Source organism: Cotesia glomerata, linkage group LG6 (genome assembly GCF_020080835.1).
Source record: "Cotesia glomerata isolate CgM1 linkage group LG6, MPM_Cglom_v2.3, whole genome shotgun sequence".
Taxonomy (NCBI): Eukaryota; Metazoa; Arthropoda; class Insecta; order Hymenoptera; family Braconidae; genus Cotesia; species Cotesia glomerata.
In genome coordinates, this window is record NC_058163.1 from 14822933 (window position 1) to 14846386 (window position 23454).

General features: G+C 36.0%; 1 protein-coding gene across 2 annotated transcripts in view; it reads left to right on the plus strand.

The window, feature by feature from the left end:
* The window catches only part of LOC123268101 (neither inactivation nor afterpotential protein C-like), a 599151-nt gene that overhangs the window by 162924 nt on the left and 412773 nt on the right, over positions 1 to 23454 (plus strand). The window lies entirely within an intron of this gene.

A 23454-nucleotide genomic window follows, 5' to 3' on the forward strand; every position in this document is an offset into this window, starting at 1 on the left:
ACTCTAAATTTGCACTTTTTTATCACCAACCCTTGCTTTTTAATAGTCATTTTCATAATTTTATCATTTTCTATCCCGCTCGATAACATCAATTATTATCACTTGGTAAGTTATCCCCTCCATGTTTCTACCGGTGTCACTTCTTACCCTGTAAACAGCACGGAGTAGGGATGTTACCTCTACAGTTTTCGGCTATTATTAGTGTTTATGCTTCAAGCGTAGTAGTTAAACATTTTTACTATCTCATTGTAACTCTCATATCAAATATATTCTCGAGTAACTTTATTATTTATTTATTAATAACTAATATTATTGAATATAATTAATTATTAATAACTAATAAAATTATTAATTTTGAGTATAAATCGCATGATCAGTTAATTAAGTGACTTACATAACCTCTAAAATACTCAACACGTGTCGCGAGTTTCCGCAAACAACGGCTATTGAGTTGTAAGTATAAATTATCTTTTACGTTTATTATAGAATCAAAAATTATTCTTTCTTATTTATAACGAAAATATTGTTGGGAATTGTGAAAAACAAATTCGGTGAAAGTTAGATTTTTATTACAATTGGGAAATTTTTTTTTGTGTTTACTTATAAGAGCTCTAACTTCGACAGAATTTTTTTTTTACTATTTCTAACAATATGTATTGTCGATAAAATAAAGAAACATAAAATTTTTCGCTATCGTGAAACTATCTAATTTATACATGTATATTTAATGTAATCAAAGATAAAATAAATAATTAATATAATAATGAAATATAATAATTAAATAATTCAATCAGTTTTATTCATGTGTGTTTTGTATTGTACAGTGAACAATGCCAACAAAACGCAAAGGGGCCAATTTGAGCCGTGATACAAAAAAATCTAGAAGCATTTGAAATAGAAGAGCCCAAAGAACCGAAGAACAAGTTCAGGGAGAAAATACTAGAACGCGTGTGAGAATGGCGCAATTGCGTCAAGAACAATCAGACAATACACGAGCTGAACGCAATGAAGTCATGAGATTAGACGGGCTAACAAAAAATATTGTTCACGCTGCAGCATTAAGAGATTAATATTATGTAATTAATTAATTATATAAATAATTATTACTTTTAATGAATTAAAACAATCAATGTTTGGTGTTTTGTTATTTTTAAACAACATTCCCTCATCGTTCACAGCGCTCCAGGCCTATTTCACTCATATTCCACATCCTTATACACTTCCAATAAGTTAGTAATTTTTTTTCGACACTAGAAATTCTCTAGAAATTATTCACATGGCAAAACAACGTTTGCCGGGTCAGCTAGTTATATATATATATATATATATATATATATATATATATATATATATATATATATATATATATATATATGACTGATTAAAAAAAATCGACTATTTTTTTTTTCTTAAATATATCGAAAATATTGTTGGAAATGATAAAAAAAAAAATCCTGTGAAAGTTACAGCCCTTAATATTAATATTAAGATATCCCGCATGGTAAATTTCAATTTCCCGTATGATTAACATGGGAAAGCTTGTTTTTTTGAGTTTAGAATTTTATAACTCTTTAACCGTTTATCAAAAAAGGTAGACTAAATCATTTTCTTCTGTAAAATTGAACGCTCTACAAAAAAGCTTCCTTAGAATTTTTCGATAAACCGACGCGTTTTGAAGTTATTCAACTTTAAAATATAATTTATAATATTTTCTCATTTTTTTCCAATTTTTTGACGAAACTATCAAGTTTATCAAAAATTTTTGTCAAATTTTACAAATTTTTCGTATTCTATATTTTTTTTTGGTTTAACAGATCCTTTCATTTAACTGTCAAGTTTCTAATACTGTCATACTTAATTTTTCAATAAATTTAAATTATTTTTATTTTCAATTAAAAATTATTTTCATCTATTATTTAATTGATTTTATAAGTTCGTAATATTATATATTTCAAATTCATGCAATTAATTTTATTACTTTAATAAAAATGTACTGATTTAATTTTTTTATTCATCGAAGCTAGTTTCACAGTTAAAATTATCGAAGCGCGAAACAGAGAAGACATCGGTTGTACTATTTGTTCTTAATTAACCACACTACTATTCATACCATCAAAAAAGCTTCAAGGACGCCTTCTCCCTTAGTATCTGACCACCTCGCACTACAACGCTCATTATTCCGCGACTCGACGCTTTAACCGAGCTTTTTTGATTTGAGTAATAATAACCCATTGCTCAATTGATAACTGTGAGTGACGCGGTGTTCTAACCTTCAAATTCGGACTTTGATTGTTGCTATAGTTTATCATTGTTTTTCGTGAATATTTTTGGCTTGTATTTTAAATTTATTTTTTTGCAATTAATTAAATTATATCCTAGAATTCATTTTTTATGGGTTATTTGTCCAATTATTTGATGACCGATATTTATTCTTCTTTGAATTATTTCGTAACTGAGTCCTTTTTTAAATGGACAAAATCGGTTATAAAAAATGGATAAAGAAATTTATTTAATTGGTTTTCCAATAACTGGTATTGTTGGACGTAAACTTCCAACTTTTAAGGACGTTTTAGCTTTATTTTTCTATAATCATAAAGTACAAAAGTGTGGTGTTAAACAAAGTGCTTTATTTACTGTGACCGAGGTTCAAGAACAATGGAAAAAGGCTCAAATTCCTACTTGTGAGACTTTAAATGCTATCAATAAATTATTGAGAATGTTCAAAAAGTGGCAAAGTTTGCAGCGTAGTTATAAACGGAGACAATCATTCACGTAAATCAAAAATGAAACTGTTTTTAAGAATAAGTTGGAGTTATTTGATATTGCTCACACGAAAGCAGTTAAAACCTTAAGTAAAGAGGGAAATTAATTTTTGCTAGCCCAGAAATCATCACGTCGGCGTGGATTTATTGATAATTTTCCATGAAAACCTCTAACATATGAAGAACTGATGGAGGTAGATGAAGAAAGTATGTATTAATTCAAGTTTTTCACAAATATTTCATGTTAGTTGCTGATTTATTAATTTATTGACTTTAAAATGATAGTAAAAGAATTGTAAAATATGAAGATTTTTTACTTTTCGCAGTAAGTAGAAAGCAAGCACACAAAATCTTTATATTATTTTTACTTCATTAATTTTTGCAAAAAGTGTGATTTTCAGTAAAGTTTGGTTAAAAGTTTTTGGATGCTGCGGTCAAAAAGCAGTATAAAAAAAAATCACGGGAAAAAAGCTTTGCGATTTTTATGTTTTTTTACTTCATGAGCTTTCAAGAATATATCGAGCTATAAACATTTTTAAAAGTACGATGTTTTAATAATTTACAGATTCGGATGAACTGGTTGACAATAGTACCATCACTCCAAGCCAAGATAGTAACACTACTTCAAGCCAAGGTACACTAACAACATCACAATCAACGATAAGTCATGTTTCAAATTTCGAAGATGAATTATCTCTGTCAAAAGTGACTTCAAAAATGTCTATAATGACACCTGAACTTGTTGCTGCATTAGATCGTGGAAATGTAAGCATTAGAAATGCTACTTATATCATAGCTGCAACTTTAAAGATTGTTGGATATGATCTTAATGGTGTTAATTTAAGCTACAGTACTATTCGACGGGCACGTATATCTTTAAGAGAAGGTATAGCTAGAGAACTAAAGGATCAATTGAAATTGGATGATAATTACGTTGTTCATTGGGACGGGAAACTTTTAAGTGATATAGTTGGGTCTGATACCGTTGATAGGCTGCCTATTGTTTTATCATCATCTGGTGAAGAACAATTATTAGGAGTTCCAAAAATAAATTCTGGGACTGGAATAGAACAAGCAACAGCTGTACATTCGATTCTAGATCAGTGGGGTGTTAGTCGATATGTTAAAGCAGTGTGCTTTGATACTGCAGTTACTAACACAGGTAACATTACAAAATGTTTCTCATGATGTTGAAATAAATTTGTAAGATTTACACAATTTCGCTTAAAATACTTTAAGATCATTAACATAAAACTGAAAATTTTTTTAGTTTCTTACGTTTTTGTGAGCAACAACAAGTTTAAAATACAATTGGCATTATTCCAATATCTCACTTGAATTTTATTTTTTAGGTATTTATCACGGCGCAGGTGTTGAATTAGAAAAAGCTTTAGGTCGGGAACTTATTTGGTTACCATGTCGTCACCACATGTTTGAAATTATTTTAAAAAGCGTTTTTGAAGTATATTGGCTTAAAGAAACAGGCCCGAACGTGCCAATCTTCAATCGATTCAAAGGTTTTTGGAACAAAATTGATAAATCAAAATTCAAAGCGGGTATAGAAGATACCGCTGTTGATCAAGCTTTGTCAGACATCACTGATGAAATTTTAGGATTCATTGGAGAATATTTGCAGGTAAGATCTGTGTTAAGTGATTAAGTTTTGTTGCATATCTTAAAAAATCGTTGAGAAGAAATAAAGCTTATCAACTTTATCTGTTCAAAAATTATTTGTATTTTGGTTCAAATTCATTCATTATTTCTTTTCTTTTCGACAAATGGAAAATAATAGTTTATGAATCAATATTTTGAATTTTAACTTCTTTGCAAAAATATCATCCAAGGAGTGACTACAAAGAATTTTTGGAGCTGTCATCAGTTTTCTTAGGAGTTGTTTCAAAAGAAAATTTTTCGTTCAAAAGTCCAGGTATGAGTCATGCTCGTTGGATGTCCAAAGCAATATATTGTTTAAAAATATTCATTTTTCGGGAAGAATTCAAACTCACAACTTATGAGATAAATAGCCTCCGAGAAATATGCAAGTTTATCATCACAAATTATATAACAGCGTGGTTTACTTCGACTTTAGCGACTTTGGCTGCACAACATGATTTAATTTTCATGCAGAAATTTACTCGATACAAAGCAGTAAATTTAGCAATATCAACTGCAACTACTGAAAAAATGAAGAATCACCCATGATATATATTTGAAAAATTAGCCGTTATATCTTTATTTGATGGATGTGTAAAAAATGAAGTGAAAGAACAAATTATTGTTAATTTGAAGAATCTAGATGGTTTTAATACGAAAGCCGAAAAATTGGAGATGAGACAAGAAGACATTGAAGGATTTTTGCAGAAAGATATGAGTGATTTTGTATCAAAAGATTCTATGTTCATTTTTACAGCGTTTGATTTACCGTATGATTTTATGGAAAGAGATGTGAATTTTTGGCCTCTTGATGAAAGTTATAATGAATGTGTGGAGTTTTTTGATAAATTGACTGTGGTGAACGATGTAGCGGAACGTGAGGTAGTGTTGATCGAACATTACAATAAGTGTTTTACAAAAAATGAAGAACAATTGCAATACTTATTACTTGTTATCAGTGAATATAGGAAAAAATTTCCGAATTGTAATAAAACTACTCTAATGTCACAAGGTAAAGGGAAAAAAAAATAAAAATAATTTTTAATAGAAAATAAAATAAAAATAATTTGAATTTATTGAAAAATTAAAATACGATAGCATTAGAAATTTGACAGTTAAATAAAAGGAGCTGTTAAACAAAAAGAAATATAAAATACAAAAAATTTGTAGAATTTGACAAAATTTTTGATAAACTTGATAGTTTCGTCAAAAAATTAAAAAATATTATAAATTATATTTTAAAGTTGAATAACTTCACAACGCGTTGGTTTATCGAAAAATTCTACGATAGCTTTTTTGTAGAGCGTTCAATTTTACACAAGAAAATGATTTAGTCTAGCTTTTTTGATAAACGATTAAAGAGTTATAAAATTCTAAACTCAAAAAAACAAGCTTTCCCATGTTAATCATACGGAAAATTGAAATTTACCATGCGGGACATCTTAATATTAATATTAAGGGCTGTAACTCTCACAGGATTTTTTTTTCATCATTTCCAACAATATTATCGATATATTTAAGAAAAAAAAAATAATTGATTTTTTTGAATCAGTCTAATATACAGGGTGTCCCAGAAGTCGCGCACCCCATTATAGGGATCGAAAGAGAAAAATATTCTGAGACGAAAAGTCCTGAGTCATTTTTCAATCAGATGCATAGTTAATTAATTATTAATTAATGAAAGTGACCAATCAGGAGCGCGCGACAGAAGAATAAAAAGCAAATGAAAAGGCCGTAAGAGACGCGAGAGTGAGATGTCAGAGCTACTGCCGGTTTCTCGAGCAGTAGACCGAGAGTGGGGACGGACCGACCGCGGACGGCGGACGTACGTGATGCTAGGTGGATGTGTGAGATCGTGTACTAGTGTGAGCGTATCCGTAACAATGCACGTATGAATGTGAGTGAGGATAATTTTATTTTTTTTATTACAAGCACAAGATTTGACGAATTCAAAGGGAAAAACAGAAGAATTTTCTAAATTAAATCGGCTATGACAGAATTTTGATTTTGAATTGAAATAATTGAAGTAATTTTGAATGAAAAGCTCAGTAGCGGGGCTCAGGCAGAGTAATTTTTGGAGTAATTGGAGTAATTTTTGATTAAAAAATTAGTAGCAAGCAAAATTAGTAGGCACTTGGCGGCGGTGACTGAATTTTTTTTTAATTTGAAGTAGTTAAACGAATTCTTAATTAAAAAATAAGTATGGCCGATTAGAAAAAATAAGTACGGGTCGATTAGAAGCACTAGGCGGCAATAGCAGAATTTGTATTATTATTCAAAATGATGACAGTAACTTTCAGACAAAAATAAGGAGCGAGGGTCAGTTGGAGGCGCTGGGCGCCTATGATTAAATTTTGATTTTTATTTAAATGAGGAGGTTAGAAAGTAGTGCCATAACATAAACATGCACATTTTAGTGCTCTCAGTATTTTTATAAAAATAATAACTAATTCAGTGTTTTTAAATAATTTTTAGTGAAGTTTATTCGAAGTTGATACCGATACATAATCTGGACAATAAATTATTTAATTTCTAGAATGCTAAACCAGTAATTTACAGTAAACAGAGAAATCGCATGCGTTTAGGTTAGAATGTTTGGCAACGTGGACATTAAACAACTGCTGGCAAGCAATCCACCAAGGATTATCATCAATCAAACGGAACAAGGTGCAGATGCCCTGAGCCAACAACCAACAACAACATCCTCGGTTGCGGATAAAACTTGTGATGCCTTTTCCGGCACTGGCGTCGACAGGACCGGATCTGGTCAACAAAAATTAGCCGATAAAGCTCGCCAAACGTCGAGAAATCTTCACGGTGTATCACGACGTGATATTCCGAACGAAGATTATTGTACGCGAAGTTCAATAGTAGGCGTACTGGCAACGGCTCACCAACAAGTGCCCACATTGCTAACAGGGAGTCTAGGTAATCCAAACCTGCCTCCAAAGGGCCCTGAGTTCGGTTTACCACCTCGCCTAAAATGCGACACTCAATATCGGGTTCACCGAAACGCTCTCGAAGAGCGTTACACAAGACATCGTACGAGTCAATGGCCCCTTTCATGTGGGTCCACCACGTCTTGGCTGCTCCTGTGAGGACTAATGGCATAACAGCCAACACATCGGCGTCATTAAGACCACAGGTCACCTGGCATTCATCCAGGCGTCGCAAAAACGGTTCAAGCTTCGACGAGTCTTGTCCAGAGAACTTCAAGTTCCATTTGGACACTCGTTCGTACATGGCAGGCTGATAGTGCGCACTTCCAGTACGCGAAAGACCATTACGACTGTCTGTGTCATGATTATCTCTCGTGATCGGGGAACATCCAGGTTGATGAGTAAGGTGGTTTGCCTGGCTCATCGTGGAGTTCGCTGCGGGCGGGAATCGTACATGCGTCGGACTTCGGATGGTTCGTGGGCTCGGAATGGGTCGCCTGCGCCCTAGTGGAACGCCAGTCGACATAAGGGGTCGCGATTCCATCGGTAAATACCTCCCGGTACTCGTGGGTGTCGTGTTCACCGTCAATAGACCAGTCGCCATTGTTGTAATCGTTGTGGTCGTCATCGTCGTTGTCGCTGCTGCTCCGCAGCGAGGCGGCGAGATAAAGGAATTCTGGACCCCTTTATCCGTGATTTCATCCGAGAATCGCGTGATCGGCTGATCTTCGAGGGTCCATACCGTTTCGGGATCAATATTGCGTTTCAATGCACGTAATAATCGGTCACGGAGTATGCCGGATGACCCTAATGGGTTCGCGTTGAGAGTAACCAGCATTTCGCTGACCTGTAGCGAATTTAATGCATAAACCCATTCGTCAGCTTCATTCATGGATCGAGTCGTCGACCCCGTTTGATCAATCGTGCGCATTGATTCTTCACGAGCGCTTAATTCCCGGGTCTTACGTTCTAAGTCTAGGACTTCGGCCTGAATTCGAAGTCGTTCAGCCGTAAGTCGTCGTCGCTCCAATACGAGGGGGTCTGGTGCGGTTCGGGAAGTATCCTGCCCCGAGACACTCGGAGGTGGCGTTATGACGCGATCAGGCAGAGTCGTAGGCGGTCCAGATGCTGGATTAGCGGTATCTTCCCCATTGTTCGTGGCGTCACGGTTTTGTAGGAGTCCCTGATCCTGGGGTACCTGCTCCTTTACGGTCTCGTCGTCCGAAGTCATTGTCGATTGGGTAAATTAACGCGTTGGCCGAGTATTAATTAAAAATTTAGTTGCGACGCGTCGAAATCTCTTCGTGTAGCCCCACGTTGGGCGCCAAAATTTGTGATACCTTTTCCGGCACTGGCGTCGACAGGACCGGATCAGGTCAACAAAAATTAATTGGCCTACCTGGTTCGTAGATTTGGTTGGGCGCCAGGAACTCAATGTTCCACGGGTCGATCTCGCTGTTGATCTTCGTTGGGCGGCGGGTCGGTGTTGAAGAGATTCAAAAATCGAATAACGGCAATCGACGGACAAAGAAATCGAAATTGGACGATGGGATCGGTTAATCAGAGCAACAACAATAAAAAAAATAATTGAGGCGTGCACTTCTAATCCAGCAACGGTTTATTCAACAACAAATATATTCTGTCGGCAATGTCGCATTAATAACAAAAATTATTTTAACGCAAAAATAATTCTAACGAAAAACTAGTGCTAACGCAATGATTCAACATTTCAAAATAAAACAAATTACAAAAAAAAATATTCGAGTAACCAAAAAAAATTACAAAGTCTTTTCTTAAAAAAAAAATATTAATTAATTCAACTCGCCAAATTTATTCAAAAATTTTCGAAACAAATAATTAACTCAACTCGCCAAATTTATTCAAAAATTAAAAAGGAAATAATTATTTCAATCGCAAAATTTTATCAAAAATTTCAATCACAAAATTTTATCAAAAATTTCAATGGCCAAATTTAATAACAAAATCTCAATCGCAAAACTTTATCAAAAATCGCAACCGCAAAATTTATTTACGAAGTCTTCTCTTTTTTTTTGTTTTTTTTTTTATTAAAAAAAAATAATAATTTCAATCGCAAAATTCAACCAATAATTTCAATCGCAAAATTTTTTAATACACAAATTTCTAGAGAATATAATAAATTCAATCGCAAAAACCTAATAAAGATCTCAAAATTATCCAAAATAATTCAAATCGCCAAATGGTTCAACAATGACAAGAAAAAAAAAACAAATTATGCGAAGTATTCGAATTAGTCAACTTATTTTACAAAGCAATTTACTAAGCCGCTTTGTCGGGTATTTGAAGCTCGAGGTAGGTAAACAGTACTTATAATCCCGACCAAAAATTTCACACACACAAACACGTGACTCAACAGTACTGTGCCGCAGAGTGTCGTCACTAAGCTTCAAAAATACCGCACGGAATTTATTTAATTCCGTGCAACTCGAATTATAAACAAATTATTTTAACACGACGAAATTCGCGGTGATGACACCCTGGGGCTAATAAAGACAGCGACCAGACTTACTCTGCAGCTACCGTAGACGTCTCGGGCGATGCTGGCTAAGTAGGCGAAGTTGGCGGCAAAACTGACGGAAGAGCGTCGATATCTTGGCGATGGCGTGTCCGGGGTCGTAGTGTCCAAAACAATTCGGCGAAATATTTCACAATAATGTACACAATTGTACTCACGTCAGCGACAAATTTTAAAAAAAATTAAACAGCAAAAATAATCAAAAAGAGAACTGCACGATGCCACAGTCACGGCGTCCAGATCAGAATTCCTTGTTAATATGGCTGCCTCCTCGGCAACCCATGCTCTTTTCCTTTTCGGTTCGTTCCAAAAACTCGCATCCAATCAGCTTACAGCTTCTTCTAGCCGGCCGTTGTATTACGGGATGCGTCCAGTATTCCGTTGCGATCGATGATTGGTCGATACTTCGATTAGTGATCAGCCTCGTGTTCAGATGGCGCCTCGCATACTTGTTGTTGATCGCTCTCCGTCGTCATTGGTCCATTCAAATTTTCTCGTCGTTCTATCCTCGCGGCCAGATGTCACGTTGATTGTCGATGGCTCGTAAAAATTCGCGGGTCGTCTGATCGCTATAGTCTAGTCTCACTCACTCATGCATTCAACAATAGTTCACACTCATTCCGGTATTCTTTTTATTTAAATTTTTAATTTAAATTCGGCGCGTTTTCTTTTACTAATTTTACCTCGAGCTTGTCATTCTGATCGGGAGGCTGCTTGGGGCGACACAGACGCGTCGAATCTCTGCTTTTCCTCAGCTTAGCCAACCTAATAATTTTAAAACTCGGAATTTCAAATTTTAGAAAATTTTCTCATGTCACAAACTGTAAAAAAAACCAAAACACATCTTAATAACAGAGAGCGAGCAGGATCCGAAAGTGACATTAGGGACTATCTGAAGCGTAAAAGGGACGCAGAAAAGGACCTAGACACTTCCGGGACAGAAATGGATTTTAATTATCAGCCATCTAAAAAAGTTGACAGCTCTAAAAACAACAACGAAACAAATAAGATAAGTACCGCTCAAATCACCCACATTGAACCCTCAACTACCCCATCACCTATTGTTACAGATCAGAATATCACTTTTAATATGGATGATGATATGTTAAAAATACTTCAATCCTTAACTGCACAAATCAGCATGATGAGGACAGAAGCGACAACCAACGTCAATAAGCTCCAAACCCAAATCTTAGACTCTCAGAAGAACAATGCTGAAGCTATCTTGGAGATTAAAAATGACATTAAAAAAGTCGAATCTTCGTGGAATAGTAAGTGGTTAGATGTCCAAAAGAAACAGTCGGAGCTCGAGAACGAAATTACAAATCTAAAAGAGCAGCTGAAAAATAAAACTACTGAAGCAGGAAATTCGGCGGATAAAAAGTCAAATGACTTACTGTTTCTAGCTGATAAAAAACTAAAGAAGGTGGAACAATTAATATATGATCAAGAAAAAGAAGCCAAAAAAATGAATATTATTATTAAGAACCATGACTGAGAACCTACCCAGGTCCAAGAGAAAACCACAAAATTTCTCGAGGAGAAGTTTAATACCAGGACCGAAATAGTCAATATACAACCTGTAGATAAAGCAGGTAAGTTGATACGCGTCAAACTTAGCACCCAGAAAGCCAAAGAAAAAATAATGACTGACAAAGCTATGGTGCTGAAAGGAAACAAGATCTCCATCGTCAGGGATCTTACATCGCGAGAACTGGAACAAAGATCGAATCTCATCAAAATTATGAAGGAAAAAACTGAACAAGGCCAGAAAGCAGAGATAAGAGGTAACAAAATCAAAGTTGGTGATACTTGGCATTACTGGGACAGCAATCTAAACACTTTAAAAACAGCTCAGCCGCTGAAGCAAAGGGTAGTACCCAATAATCAATCTCCTAGCAAACGAAATCCAAAAAACTAAAAATCATCGCATGGAACTCAAGTGGCATCAGAAATTTCTTTGATCATGAAATACAACCGGACGTCGACATCTTTTGCATAAGTGAAACATGGACAACATACCCATTAAATCTACCACCAGACTGGGATAATTATCAAGTGTTTAGTGCCGTAGCAATCAAAGAAAAAAGCACTGGCCGAGCTAGCGGAGGACTGGCTATTATTCTCAAAAAGAACTATCAGGCAATACTTATCGAATCCTCTGACAGCTGGATTTTTTTGCATTGCAAATCACAACACTTTGAAGCCATCATAGCTTGTGTATATTTTCGGCCAGCACGAGATATTAATATGCTCCTCGAGTTATTTCAATACTCTCTGGAGGAAATAGCCTGTTCACATGGACATTTGCCACTTTTGTTGCTAGGCGATTTTAATGCTAGATTAGGTCATTTAAATACACTAGCAGAAGAATTAACAGATGGAACAAGCTTAAACCCAGAAAGAAAATCTATGGACACAGTAATTAACTACAAAGGTAAAAGATTAGTAGAATTCATGGAAAACAATAGCATGGTATTAATCAACGGTAGAACAGTGAGTGATACGCCGGCACACTTCACCTGCACACACATTGGAAGAAGCATAGTGGACTTGGGCTGGATGAGCAGCAACAGACTCCCAGACATCATAGACCTGGAAGTCATTCAAGAAAATAACCCCTCAGATCACTTCCCGGTTTTAGTCACCCTAGCTGCAAAGTATGAACATCTTTCTAACAAAGCTACTGTTGAAATGAAGAGAAAATTCCTCACCTGGAAGGCCGAAAATAAAGAAAATTATAAATCCCATCTCAGATATTCGCGTAAAATCACTGTTAATTTTGCTGATGAAAGTCTAGATCACATTTGCACAAATCTCACCGATGCTATTATGGATGCTGCTCAGTCTGCTTCTATGGTCATCACAAATAACCCTCAGCGTAGGAAGGTCAAAAAACAGAACCAAGAATGGTTTGATACAGATTGTCGCACAGGATTAAAATTGGTTAAAAGGTTACTTACTGAATGCAAAACAGCTGCCTTCAATATACCAGAACTTGATAAATACAGGAGGGCGAAGAAAGAATACAGAAGATTGATCAAACACAAAAAAAAGGAACTCCAAAAAAAGAAGTTGGACAGCCTTGCGAACACTAAAAACTCGACGGAGTTCTGGAAGGTAATAAAAGAGTCTAGATCCAGACAATTCCAGCACAACCCAATCCCGACTGGCATCTGGGAGGACTTCTACCATAAAATCACGCCGACAGCTGATCCAGATGACACAACTTTTTGTGGAGTAGATCATCCAGACTTAGATAAAGAATTCACCTTGGAAGAACTTGATAAGGCATTTGCTCGCTGCAAAAATAACAAATCACCTGGCCCTGATAACATACAGAATGAATTCCTAAAGAATTTGCCATGCAACTGGAAGCTCTATACTCTGTGCCTAATAAACAAAATTCTGAGCGAAGAAATACCGCCAAATCAATAGTTCACTGCTCTGGTGACATTGATACACAAAAAAGGTGATAAATTAGATCCCCAAAATTATCGAGGCATTGCCCTAATAAATCACATCGCTAAACTTCTCACGAGCATGATTAACAGTCGACTAACGAAATGGGCCGAAGAAAGTAAAATTATCTCTGAAACACAAGCGGGATTCAGAGCCGGCAGAGGATGCTCTGACAATCTGTTCACTGTGCTCTGACAATCTGTTCACTGTGCTTTGGAAAAAACTCTTCGATGCAGGCTGCAGTGCCAAACTGGTTAGACTCCTCAGAAATATTTATATCTCTGCTCAGCTGAAGCTAAAAATAAATGGCTCGCTGTCCTGTGACTTTGAAATAAACGAAGGAGTCCTCCAAGGAGAACTACTTAGCCCACTTCTTTTCATTATTTTCATCGCCGACCTTGAAGAATTTCTAAGGAATCAGGGCTGCGAAGGCACGAATATTGATGGCTTGCTGGACATTCTTCTGTTGAGGTATGCTGACGATCTTGTGATTTTGGCCTCTTCACCTATTGACCTCCAAAGTAAAATTGATCTACTCAAGTTGTACTGCGACAAGAATTTACTAAACGTGAATATAGACAAAACCAAGGTCTTAATCTGTAGAAGAGGAGGCAAACACTCTATCAATAGGCAATTCTTATATGGGGAAAAGGAAATCACAGCAACAAGCTCATACGAATACCTAGGCTTGAAAATCTCCTCATCAGGGTTCAGCAGACCAACTGCCTTAGCAGCGATCAACAAAGCCAAAATGGCTTTCAGTTCAGTCCACCCTATACTCATGAAAGCCAAGACGGACTCCTTCAACTGCATAAATTAATTATTTGATAGCATAATTGTATCTACACTTCTATATGCCGCTCCAATCTGGGCTGTCAAGTATCTAGAATTAATTGAGCAAGTACAAACAGAATTCTATAAAAGAATTTTCTGTCTGCCAAGAAACACAGAAAAAGCCCTACTTAGAATTTGACTAAGCAGACTCCCACTTGCTTTCCAGGTCCTCACTGCTACTTGGCAATGGATTATTAAAATCCTCGAAATGGACGATAATAGACTTCCAAAAAAATGTCTTCGCCGTTTACTAGACCTTAGAAATTATAACAATAATGATAAGCATAACTGGCTTGCCTATATATTTAATCTGATCGGAAAGATCACACCCGAGCTACTGACTACGCTAGAAAAGCTTGACCCTGATAGCTGGAAAGCATCTAAAACCTACTTCCTGGAAAAATATAAACTGCACCTACATCAAGAAGACCTGAGAAAAGCCAAGAATGCACATTACCTGCAATTACAACTACCTAGACCTATGGATGGCAACAGAGCTATGTTCCTGAACAGAAAAGTCGGTTTTTAAGCTCTAAAAGTTTTCTTACAAACGAGGCTTGCCAGCAAATACTATTTTCACCTTTCTTTTAACCAAACTTTCTACAAATTTAACCCTGCTCTACCTTGCCCTATCTGCAACTCGGATCAACTGGACACAATTGACCATCTTTTCAACAACTGCCCAATCTACAAACCCTACCGTGACTTCTACTTAAAATCCTTGGATTCCTCTAATCAACTCCAATGCGAGCTTTTGAATCGCAACGACGTATCCTCGATTAAAACAGTATATCACTTTTTACAACAGTGCTGCCGCTTGAGAGCCTTCTGCTTAACTGAATAATAAGAGCTGATTATAATTTGTCATGCTCAACTTTTCTTTCACTTTTATTTATTTTATTTATATTATATTATTAAATTATATTATGTTATTTTTGCCAAATCTAACCTATTGTTATAGACTATGTAACTGTCTGAGAAACAATAAATAAATTATTATTATTATATTTAAATGAATTACAATAATTTTAAAATAAACATTAGATATTGACGGTCAGTCAGGGGCTCCAGGCGGCTATGACTGAGTTTTTGATTTTTATTTGGAATAATTGAGGCAATTTTGAATTAAAAAATTGCTAGCGAGCATCAGTTAGAGGTACTAGGCGGCCATAAATAAATTTTCATTTTTATTTAAAATAATTGAAGTGATTTTTGATAAAAAAAAATAAGTAGCGAGGGTTAGTTAGAAAAACTGGGCAGCTACGAATGAAGTTTTTTTCATTTAGAATAATTAAATTCAATTCAATTATAAAATTAGTGATCAGGGTCAGTTACAGGCACTGGGTGGCTATGAAAAGATTTTTATTTTTATTTAAAATAATTAAAGTAATTTAAAAATAAAAAATAAGTACCAACGTTCAGTCAAAGGCACTGGGTAGCTATGAATACATTTTTATTTTCATTTAGAAAAATTAAATTAATTTAAAAATAAAAAATAAGTACCAACGGTCAGTCAAAGGCACTGGGTAGCTATGAATACATTTTTATTTTCATTTAGAAAAATTAAATTAATTTTAATAAATAAATTAGTGATCAGGGTCAGTTACAGGTACTGCGTAGCTGTGAATAAATTTTTATTTTCATTTAGAAAAATTAAAGTAATTTTTAATTAAAAATTCAGTAGTAGTAGTAGTAAGTTAGAGGCAATGAGCGGCCATAAGTGAAATTTTATTTTTATTTAAATCAATTAAAATAATTTTAAAATGAAAAATAAGCAACGACGGGATGTCAGGGGCTCTAGGCGGCTGTGACTGAGTTTTTGATTTTTATTTGGAATAATTGAGAAAATTTTGAACTAACAAATCAGTAGCGAGGATCAGTTAGAGGGACTGGGCGGCCATGAATGAATTTTTATTTTTATTTAGAATAATTGAAGTAATTTTAATAAAAAACTTTGTTATCGGGGTCAGTTATAGGCACTGAGTAGCTATGAATAAATTTTTATTTTCATTTAGAACGATTAAAGTCATTTTTAATTAAAAAATCAGTAGTGATAGTAAGTTAGAGGCAATGAGCGACCTTGAATGAATTTTTACTTTCATTTAAATGAATTAAAATAATTTCTAAATGAAAAATAAGGAGTGACGGTCAGTCAGGGGCTCCAGGCGGCTATGACTGAGTTTTTGATTTTTATTTGTAATAATTGAAGCAATTTTGAATTAAAAAATTACTAGCGAGGATTAGTTAGAGGTACCTGGCGGCCATAAATGAATTATCATTTTTTTTTAGAGTAATTAAAGTAATTATTAATAAAAAAAAATCAGTAGCGAGGGTTAGTTAGGAACACTGGGCCGCTACAAATAAATTTTTTTTTTTCATTTAGATTGATTAAATTGAATTAAATAAAAAAATTAGTGATCAGGGTCAGTTACAGACACTGGGCGGCTATGAATGAATTTGTATTTTCATTCAAAATAATTAAAGTAATTTAAAAATGAAAAATAAGTAGCAACGTTCAGTCGAAGGCACTAGGAAGCTATGAATGAATTTTTATTCTCATTTAGAACGATTAAAGTAATTTTCAATTAAAAAATCAGTAGTGATAGTAAGTAAGAGGTATTAAGCGGCTATAAATGAATTTTTATTTTTATTTAAATGAATTAAAATAATTTTTCAATAAAAAATAAGGAGTGACGGTCAGTTAGGGGCTCTAGGTGGCTATGACTGAGTTTTTAATTTTCATTTGGAATAATTGAGGCAATTTTTAACTAAAAAATGAGTAGCGAGGATCAGTTAGAGACACTGGGCGGCCAGGAATGAATTTTTATTTTTATTTAGAATAATTAAAGTAATTTTTAATGAAAAAAGTTAAGAAAACACTTGACCCTAAAGGCCATCTCTGCAGCTTCCCGCTAATTCTGTAAATATCTGGCCGCTTTTTGAGCTCTTCGAGTTTCAAAATACAATCTGTCTGTTGTGTTGAGCTCTTTGAGCTCAAAAAGATACCTCTTCTATGCTTTTGAGTTCTTTCAGCTCAAAAGTCTGTTAGAAATTTAATAGAACACTATTTTTTGAATTTTCAACCCGCAATAACTTTTGAATGAATCAACTGATTTTCACGCGGTTGGCGGTATTCCACGCATTTTTTTAAGCTTCAGAAAGAATCTTCAAGTTTAAATTGATAGAACAAAAAATTTCGGAGCAATTCCGAAAAAACACTTTTTTTTGTTTTCTTTCGTCAACGATAACTCACGAACGGATCAACCGATTTTGACCGGACTGGCAGTGATCGACGTGGTTTTTTGATGTTAAGAGCTGATTAGTTTTTAGAATTGATCGGTAAAGCCGTTTAAGAGTTATCCTAAAAAAACCGCTCTGAAAAATTTTTTTTTCCTATGTTTTTTCAGATTTCTCCAAATTTCTCAAAATCTATCAATCCGAATCGGTTCAAATTGACAAGGAATCTAATTTCGACGAAGCTCTTTCGAATAGCACCAACCGCGATGAAATCGGTTCAACCGTTCAAAAGTTATAAGAAGTTTACATACTTACACACACATACACACACACACACACACACACACACACACACGCGCGCGCGCGCACACACACACACACACACACGCACACACACACACACACACACACACACAATACTGTCATCTGGTCCTGTGGTAAGCATCCCTTCCAGAGTGTAGTTAACAATGATAATGCCGGCTTTGTAGCAGCAACAGTTAACGGCATCCGTTTTTACAGCTGTTGTGCACCACCTAGCTTATCCATTGTTGAATTCACTGAATTCTTGGGCAAACCGAGGACGCCAAGCAACATTATCCAGTCCTGATTTCCGGTGATTTCAACTCCTGGGCAGTAGACTGGGGCAGCAAGCAGACCAATGCGCGAGGAAAAGCACTACTAGAAGTTTTTACTACACTAGATGTAGTCCAGCTCAACAGTGGTGATACGCCAACCTATACTAAAGAAGAAGCAAGATCTATTGTAGATCTCACTTTCGTCAGCAGCAGCCTCATCAGTGGGAAATACGACTGGAAGGTGATGGATAACTACACAGCCAGCAAGCATAAGGCAATTCTCTGGGAAATATCACATGACCGGAATACAAGAAGACCAATCAAGTCACTCAATACCATTGGATGGAAAGTGAAGTCTTTTAACACAAGCACATTGGTAATAGCCCTGAATACTGAACCGATTACTACTGGATCCGCAGAAGAAATGACCAAGGACCTGATGAAAAGAGTTGTCCAGGCCTGTGACGCAAGTATGGTCCGGAAACGCAGCATAAGCCAACGCCCGGCAGTACACTGGTGGAACGACCACATCAGCGTTCTTCGGAAAGAGTGTCTAAAGAAAAGAAGAATATCCCAGCTATCGACGACCTACTTCTGCGGAGCTGGTCGCAAAGTACAAAGAAGCCCATGAATCATTGAACAAAGCCATCAAGGATAGTAAGAGGCAATGCTGGAAAGAGCTCATCAACGAGGTGGACAAAGACCTGTGGGGTAGACCGTACAAGGTGGTCATGACTCACCTATAAGTCAAACAAATGCCGGCACCCACATGCCCACAACTTCTACAGAGGAGCGTTACCGCGCTGTTTCCGCAGCAACGCGAGCTTCATTACCAGTTAGCCCAAGGCGAACTGGAGGACATTCCACCTGTCACGGAAGAAGAACTGACGGAGGCTTGCTACCGCGTAGGGAATAATAAAGCACCATGATTAGACGGAATCCCTAATATTGCCTTAAAAAAAGCTATAAAGGCAGCATTGGCATTATTCCTGGATGTTAACATCACCTGTCTCAAAGAAGGGATTTTTCCTCGAAAGTGGAAACAGCAACGGTTAGTGCTGCTTCCTAAAGGGAAAAAGCCACCGGATGAACCGTTATCTCACCGCCCACTTTGCATGCTAGATACAGCGGGTAAGATATTTGAATGCATAATTCACCAGAGAATTGAAGCCGTAGTCGACCCACTCCTGGCAGACAATCAGTATGGATTTCGGAAAAGATGATCAACCCTGGACGCAATCAAACTGGTTGTTGATACGGCCAAGGAAGCAATCGCAGGAACCAGATGGAAGGGTGGAACAGAGAAGTATTGCCTGGTGGCGACTCTAGACATCAGAAACGCCTTCAACTCCGCCAATTGGGAATGCATCATGCAGGCCCTCCAAGAGAAAAATGTACCAGAATACCTTCCTAAGATCGTAGCAAGCTACTTTAAAAACAGGGTCCTGAAGTATGACACGAAGAACGGTCTGAGGGAGTATGATATTACTGGAGGTGTACCACAAGGTTCAGTTCTAGGCCCGCTCCTGTGGAATATTATGTATGACGGTCTGTTAAGACTAACTCTGCCAAGAAACGTCAAACTCGTAGCATATGCAGATGACGTAGCCGTAGTGATCGTTGCCAAACACCTTGACGAGATAAACCATATGTTCGATCTCAATTTTGAGCACGTTAACCGGTGGATGGACGCAGTAAATCTGCAACTGGCGCAACACAAGACTAAGGCAGTGCTTATGACCAGCAGAAAAGTGGTAGAGACCATTGAGCTGAAAGTCGGCGAACAAGAAATCACATCACAACCTTATATCCGATATTTGGAAGTGATGCTTGATGCCCGACTCAACGTCAAGCAGCAAGTGGAAGATGTCAGTGCCAAAGCGTCAGTAGTGAGGGCTAGTCTCGCACGACTGATGCCGAACGTCGGAGGCCCAACGCAGAGCAAGAGGCTATTATTGTCATCAGTAGTCACATTGGTGCTCACTTACGGAATATCCATTTGGGCCAACGCACTAATGACGCAAGAATCATGGAGAAAGGCTGGACCAGTATATCGACTGAGTATCCTACGAGTAGCTAGCGCCTTCCGCACAATATCAGAAGAAGCAGTGTGTGTCATTTCCGGTACTCTGCCTCTCAGAGTCCTAGCTGAGGAAAGACGGAACCTATATCAACGAAAAAGGTCAACCACACTGAGCCCTGAAGAACTTAGAAGGGAAGAACGGCAACACAGCATCGCAAGATGGCAACAGCAGTGGAATGCTGCAGAGAAAGGTCGGTGGACGTACCGTCTCATACCTTGGATTGATGTGTGGTTCAACCGGAGTCACGGTGAGATCAACTATTATTTAACGCAGATGTTATCAGGACCCGGATGTTACCGGAAGTATCTTCACCGCTTTAAGCACGATGATACCCCAGAGTGCCCGTCCTGTCCTGGGGTCAATGAAGATGCGGAGCATGTTTTCTTTGTGTGTCCACGTTTCAACCAACAGCGCGATGAGTTAGAGAAGATTCTGAAAAAGAGAACCCAACCAGAGTCAATAGTAGAAGCAATGTTGTCGTCAGAAGCTGCCTAGAACGCCACAAGCACTTTTTCTACAAAAGTGCTTACCGAGTTGCGATCCATTGAGAGGAAAAGAGCGAAAGACCGAATCTAGAAGGAAGAAATAACATCTTAGCCACCAGAAGGAAGAGCGGCAGCTTATTCCTCCCCCCGCGAAGAAATGCCTTACGGCGATACCATGGGGGATCAGAGGATAGAAGAGAAAGGGGTTTAGGGTTTAGTGGGTAGGGGCGTCAGCGTCGAATTTTAGTATGACGCTGCGTCGAGTCGCCACATATCCAGGCCAAACAGCTATGCCTAGAATCCGTAAAAAGGATTCCCCCCCCCCTAAGGGAAAAAAAAACACACACACACACACATACACACATACATACAGACATAGTGACACCCTCGCGGGAATAGTCAGGAAAGCTTCCTAGGACCTCAAATCGTCAAGATCTGATGAAAACTCGATTTTCGAAAAACGGGGTAAAACCAATAACTTCCCGATTTTTGGAAATTTTCAATTTTCTTAGCGGGAAGTTAAAAGTTGGCAGCGAGGGTAAGTTAAAAAAGTGGGCAGCCATGAATAAATTTTTATTTTCATTTTGAACAATTAAATTAATTTTAATAAAAAAATTAGTGATCAGGGTTACAGGCACTGGGTAGCTATGAATAAGTTTTTATTTTTATTAAGAACGATTTAAGTAATTTTTAATTAATAAATCAGTAGTGATAGTAAGTTAGAGGCAATAAGCGGCCATGAGTGAATTTTTATTTTTCTTTAAATGAATCAAAATAATTTTAAAATAAAAAATAAGTATCAACGGTCAGTCAGAGGCACTCGGCAGCTATAATTGAATTTTTACTTTTATTTAGAATAATCAAAGTAAATTCTAATTTAAAAATAAGTACCAAGGTTTAGATAAAAGCTCTTGGTAGCCATGAATAATTTTTTATTTTATTCAGAATAATTAAAGTAATTCTCCATAAAAAAATCAGCAACATTCGTCCGTCGGAGGCCCTTATTGGCTATAACTGAGTTTTAATTATCATTTGGAATAATTGAAGCAATTTAAAATTAAAAAATCAGTGGCAAGTGGCAGTTAGCGGCACTGGATAGCCATAAATGAATTTTTTTTTCATTTAGAATCATTAAATTAGAAATTAAATGAAAAATTAGTGCTGAGGTGAGGTTCAGTTAGTAGCACTGGCCATTTTATTATTTTTATTTCTATTTAGAATAATTAAAATAATTTAAAATTGGGAAATAATGAGCGAGGGTCAGTTAGAGGCACTAACTTGAAATAAATAAATTGTTATTTTATTTAGAATAATTGAACTATTTCTTAGATGGAAAATAAGTAGCAAGGGTCAATCAGAGACTCTGGGCAGCAATGATGGAATTCATATTTTTATTTAGAATAAATAAAGTAATTTCAAATTGAAAAATAAGGAGCCAGGGTCAGGAAGGGGCACTGGGTGGCTATGAGTGAATTTTTATTCTTAATCAGAAATGATTAAAGTAATTTTCAATAAAAAAATCAGTAGCGAGGGTTAGTTTGAGGCACTAGGTTTTCATGACTGAATTTTGACTTCTATTTGGGATAAATTAAGTATAATTTTTTATTGAAAAATAAGTGGTGAGGGTCAGTTAAAAGCACTGGGTAGCTAGGACTGAATTTTTATTTCTATTTAGAATTATTAACGGAATTTGTAGATAAAAAATAAGTAGTTCAGTCAGGGGCACTGAGCGGCCTTGAATACATTTTTATTTTTATTCAGAATAATTAGAGTAATTTTCAATTAAAAAATTAGTAGCGAGGGTCAGCTAGAGGCCCTGAGTGGCGTTGACTGAATTTTATTATTATTTTGAATTTTTAGAGTACTTTTTGATTGAAAAACAAGTAGCGAAGGTGAGTAAAAGGAACTGAGCAGCCATGACTCAATTTTTGTTTTTATTTAGAATGATTCAAGAGCCGTTGATAGTTGATTTTCGAACGAGTTTTGCTCATGAATAAGATAAAATTTAAAAAAAAAACGCTTCGCTCTTCGATAGATAATTTAATTATCTATCGAAGAGCGAAGCGCTTTTGTAGAAAATGTTCATTTATTTATGCATAAAATACGTTTTAAGATTCCATAAGTTGTACAAGTATGACAGAGATACTTTCGTTTGTCCAATAGAGGGCGAGAGAGAGAAAAAATGTAAACCCCTCTTAAGTAATTTTTTATTGAAAAATTAGTAGCGAGGATGGGTAAGATTCTCTGAGCAACTATGAATGATTTTTTTTTCATTTCGAACATTTAAATTAATTTTCAAATGAAAAATAAATAGCAAGGGTCAGTCAGAGGCCCTGGGCGGCTATGAATAAATTTTAATTATTATTTTGAATGATTAAAGTAATTTTTAATTAAAAAACAAGTAACGAGGGGCAGTGAGAAGCACAGAGCGGCTAGATATAAATTTTAATTTTTCTCGGAATAACAAGAATATTTTTTAACTGAAGAATAAGTGGCAAGGGTCAGTTAGCGGCACTGGGCGGTCATAAATCAATTTTTAATTTTACTTTGAAGGATTAAAGTAATTTTAAATTGAAAAACAAGTAGTGGGCAACTATGACAGAATTTTTATTTTTATTTAGAATAATTAATATAATTTTCAATTAAAAAATTAGTAGCGTGTGTTGTCGAGGCTCTCGGAGGCTATGTATGGATTTTTATTTTTATTTTGATTAACTAAAGTAATTTTCAATTAAAAAATAAGTAGCGAATGTCAAGTAGAGGCAGTGGGCAGCTTCAAATGAATTTCCATTTTTATTCCGAATACTTGAAGTAATTTTAAATTGAAAAATAAGTAGCGCGAGTCAGTAAAAGGCACTGGGTGACTGAC